Source organism: Sphaerodactylus townsendi, linkage group LG03, assembly GCF_021028975.2.
Source record: "Sphaerodactylus townsendi isolate TG3544 linkage group LG03, MPM_Stown_v2.3, whole genome shotgun sequence".
NCBI lineage: Eukaryota > Metazoa > Chordata > Lepidosauria > Squamata > Sphaerodactylidae > Sphaerodactylus > Sphaerodactylus townsendi.
Window position 1 is genome coordinate 1,944,363 of NC_059427.1, and position 4,863 is coordinate 1,949,225.

Consider the following 4,863-nt stretch of genomic DNA (forward strand, 5'->3'; position numbering starts at 1 on the left):
GAAGGACTTTTTTTTTTGTATTTCTCCCCTTTTCTGTGTCAAACTGTGGAAAGTTAACGAGCCTCTTCTTTTGCCTTTTCAGAAACGGCCTTTCTGCTGCTTCTAGAGTATAATTCCAACCTACATCATGATTAAAATGCCTGGAGTGGATCTGCTCTACCTCTGAGTCTGCTCTGCCTCCCCCTTTAGCCATAACTTTTCTTGTAAATATTGGAGGAATGGGCCTCATTGCTGCGAACTGGGCATGATTTCCAAACCTAGGATGCACAGGGACGCAGGGATCCCTAAATATTTTCAGTGTTCATAGTGGGAGCTGGATTTAAACAATCCCTAAATCGACCAGACATCCCAAAGCTTTCTAGAGTGTCAGCTCAGCTCCACCTCCATTGCCAAGAAGAGAACTGGATTTATTTCTCCATTCCTGGGTTTGGTGGGTGACTTTGGGGTGTCATGGTTCTCTCAGAACTCTCAGCCACACCAACATCACGAGGGGTCTGTTGTGGGAAGAGGAACGGAAGGCGTTTGTAAGCCACTTTAAGACAACTCACGGTTGAGAAAAGGAGGGTATAAATCCAATTTCTTATTGCCAAATAATGTGATCACAAACTACCTTTTACATTTCTATCCTGCCTTCCACCTACCCAGTTGTAGTTAGTTAAAGGTAAATGTTTTATGACAACTAGATTTCAGTCCAGTAGCACTTAGAGTTCAAGGATATTTTCGAGCTATCAGCTTTCAAGAGTCATGCCACAAAAATCTTGTTGGTCTCCAAAGCCCTACTGGGCTCAGCCGTAGCTGTTCTCCTGCAAACCAACTCAGCTATCTTCTGAAACTTTTGAGAACAAGGGTCAGGTTGTTGTAAGCAAAATTGCTGTATAATTCTGCAGCCTCTGAATAGAAAAGCCCAGAGTACCCACATGCCAAACCATTATGGCCATCTTTGGTGGCCCTCCTTTGGGACACCCCACCTTCTGAAGTTAGGCAGTTGGCAACCTAGGATGGGGCCTTCTTGGTCCAAATTTCTGAAGGTGTCCCCCCAGGCGCTGGGGTAGGGAACCTTTAACACTCAAAGAGCCATTTGGACCCGTTTTCTACGGGAAAAGAAAACACTTGGAGCCGCAAATAATTTTTGACATTTAAAATAAAGATAGCACTATATATATATAGGGTTTTTTTACCTTTTACTCTGCTCATTCTGAGAAGCGCATGGATGCGCCCGCCCTGCTGCCTGCAGGGCGGGCAAGGATGAAGCCAGCGGCTCGGCTCATGGAGCCACAGTGCAAGGGCAGAAGAGCCGCATGCGGCTCTCGAGCTGCAGGTTCCCTACCCCTGCCCCAGGGAGATTCACTTGTCCAGTTCTATTGCTGTCTTCCACTTGCAGGTGAAGACTTGTTCTGGTTGTTGTAGGTTTTCCGGGCTGTGTGGTCTCTGAAGATGCCAGCCACAGATGCAGGCGAAACGTTAGGAACAAGATCTACCAGACCACGGCCACATAGCCCGGAAAACCCACCACAACCAGTTGAACCGGCCATGAAAGCCTTCGACAGTACACTTTCTTATTCTGTTGGACATCCCCTCAAATGATCCCACATTCCTGATGAACATTTTAATTGCACTCCTCAAGTGCATTTTTAACTTTTCAAAAATTATTTTCATGGAGTTTGTTTTTGGGGGGCTGATTTCAGTGGCTTCCCCTTCAGCCATCTCTCTAAAATAACTGGGGGGATGGACATCATTGGCAGGATCCTGGCATGGTTTCCAAAGCCAGGATGCCCTGGCACCCAGGGAAAAGGGGTGGCCTTCAGGGATCCCTAAATCTGTTAATCGTGGGAACTGGATTTAAACAGTCCCTAAATGGACTGGACCTCCCCGGGCTTTCTGTGGTCTCTCAGCTCCATTTCCACCAGCCTCCAAGTCAGACCGTCTCTTGGGTTGGGTTTGCCGTGGAGGGACACCACCCCCCGCCCCCATTTTTAAGGGGAAACAAACCTCTGGGAAGCTGAACTCGAGGTGGGGTGGGGGGTGGGGTGGGGAGAGGCAGGCAAGGCAAGGCAGCATTTCCTATGGCCAAAGATAAGGGGAGACTGGGGGGTGCCCCCTTCCCCAGATGTTCCTGGCCTCCAGCCATCTCCCTCGCCTCAGCCCAAAGGAAACGTTCAGAAAGCCCATTTTTTTGGCAAAGGGTGGGGGCCTCCGTGAGTGGTGGGATTCAAACATTTTAATGTAACAGGTTCCGCATGGTGGTGGGAGTCAACTAACCACTGTTTAAAAGTATTTCAGTAACAATAATACTTAATAAAAAAAATATTTTAAGCATTAAAAAAGTGAAAAAGGAAATTTTTAACAACAGGTTCTACGGAGCCTTCGGAGCCCAACAGGTTCCGACGGTGGTGGGATTCAAATAATGACTGTTTAAAAGTATTTAAAAATATTTTTAATATCACCTTTTTAATTTTAAGTATTTAAAAATATTAATACTTAATAAAAAAAATATTTTAAGCATTAAAAAAGTGAAAAAGGAAATTTTTAACAACAGGTTCTACGGAGCCTTCGGAGCCCAACAGGTTCCGACGGTGGTGGGATTCAAATAATGACTGTTCAAAAGTATTTAAAAATATTTTTAATATCACCTTTTTAATTTTAAGTATTTAAAAATATTAATACTTAATAAAAAATATTTTTTAAGTATTAAAAAAAGTGAAAAAGGAAACTTTAACAACAGGGAACCTTCGGAACCCCCTGAATCCCACCTCTGGGTGGGGGTAGGGGAGGAACTCCGCCTTGCACCCCCCCCCCCCCCCCGGTTGGAGGGGCGATATTGGGGGGGATGCTTCCCCCCGCCCCCAGAAAGGTAAGCCAGAGAGGCCGAAATCCTAGAGAGGCCGGCAGGAGAGGAGAGGGGGGGGGTCTGCAAACAGCGGCTCTTGTGGCTTCCGCTCCTGCAGCGCGTGGTGGGCGAGTGAGTGGGGGGGGGGGGCGGGGAGGAGGATCGGAGACCCCGATCCAGGAGAGCCGCCCCACAGCAAAGAAGGGGGGGGGGAAGGTGCCCCCCTCCTCCCCTCTGCACAAGGCGGGGGCGGGGGGGTTGAGAAGCAGCCCCTCCCCTGCATGGCGGAGCCCTGGTGACTGATCCAGATTTGGGGTGCAGGAAAGCAGCTATGGGGCTGGACGAGTCCTCTTGGCGGGGAGGGGGCTGCATTGGGGAGGGGGAACTCGCACACCCCGGCGGCTGCTTTCAGGGGCGAGAGGGTGGCTGCAGAGGAGGCGCCTGGGAAGGGGGGGGGCATGCGTCCCCCCCAGGGAGGGGAGTGAACGGTGGAGACCCCCCCCCCCCAAGTCCCGGGATCTTCTATTCATTGCAAACGAGGCACGTTCAGAGGAGGCGGGGTCTGCAGAGGAACACCCCCCCCCTCCTTCATTCGGGAGGGCAAAGCCCCGAGCAGAGAGCAAGGTGGGGGTGGGGGGGGAGGGTCTCCAAGGGTGGAGATGGTGCCTTTGGGGCCGAAATCCTCACATTGAGGGCCAGAGGAGGGGACTGGTAAATGTAGGGCCAGGATCTGCGAGGCAGACCCCCAAAGGAAGCAGGGAGCAGAGAATTGGAAAAGGACCCCCCCCCTGCTCCCAAGTTCCCCCAACCCCCCACCTACACTCAATACTCTACTCTCATACTTTTTTTGTGCCCGAATAAAGAGCCTCTCTGTGCAAAATAAAGAAGAAAGAATAGGACTGCGGGGGGTGGGGGGTGACGGCTGAAGGCTGAGGAGGGGGGCAGGAGATTTGGGGGAAGCCCCCCTTTGGACCTCCTCTGCTTCTTGGCGGCCTGGCCCCAGCAGGGCTTTCCATCCTTCCACCTCATGATGAACTCAAGCAATGCCGCCGTCTCCTTTGCTCTTGGGGAGGTGGATGAGGGAGAGCCTCCCCCTCTCCAATCCCCTTTGGTCCTGGGCTGCTTTTTTACTGGGGGGGGGGGGTTGAGGTCCCCCAGGCTCCTTGAGATTATGAACCAGCCCCCATCCAATGTGCCAAGGAGACATCAGTTCCTGACCTGATTCATACAAGCAGGGGCAGTGGGCACAACTTTTCTCATGGCAGTGCTAGTTTTCTGCGTGCAGGGATGTTGTCACGATGCAGGGAAACCTCCATAGTTTTCAGGTTTGGAGTTGGAATCTCCCACCTTCCCCCTTGAGTCAGACAGTCCAGTTTTAGCTCTTGTGTTGTGTTTATTGATATGATCTGCAATTGATAGTAAATCTGGAGTAATCCAATGCAAAAACAGAGAGGATCCATGAACATCCATGATTTGGGGCTCTGCTTTTGCATCATGGTGGTGCCACAAAGCAGTGGATGTCTGGTTTTTGCATCGCAGTCGTTGGCTGTGAATGTGACCTGCAACTTGATGGTGAATTTATTTATTTATTTATTTATTTATTTCTTAAATTTATATAATCAAATTATCCCCAGTAAACCCAACACAAAAATATTAAGGATCCATGCTTTGGAATTCATAGTTTGTACACCATCATAGCACCATAAGGTAGGGGATACATGATTGATGTAGACCGGTGGAGACCCCCCCCAAGTCCCGGAATTTCACCCACTCCTCTTTTTCACCCAGCTTCAACTGAGGTGCAGTATTTTTATAATCCTTTCGGTCCAATTCTTTTCTTTAGGGCGCCCAAATAGCATATGTGTGTGTGGAGGGTGGGGGGGCCTTCCTAGGTACACAGAAGAGCTTGGGAACTGAAAGAAAAGAATCTCCCCCTCACCCAGACCCCACCACCACTGAGGCCTGAGCCTGCTTCTCATCCCTCCAGAAACCATGGGAGACAGAAGTCGATGGAGTATTATTTAAGGGGAGATAAA

The 4,863-nt window shown here is 49.8% G+C and overlaps 2 protein-coding genes across 2 annotated transcripts in view; both read right to left on the minus strand.

Moving 5' to 3' along the window:
* LOC125428554 (zinc finger protein 420-like) overlaps positions 1-4,863 on the minus strand; it is a 577,239-nt gene that overhangs the window by 97,544 nt on the left and 474,832 nt on the right. The gene's annotated exons all lie outside the window — the stretch shown is intronic.
* LOC125428839 (zinc finger and SCAN domain-containing protein 32-like) overlaps positions 1-4,863 on the minus strand; it is a 665,212-nt gene that overhangs the window by 40,515 nt on the left and 619,834 nt on the right. The window lies entirely within an intron of this gene.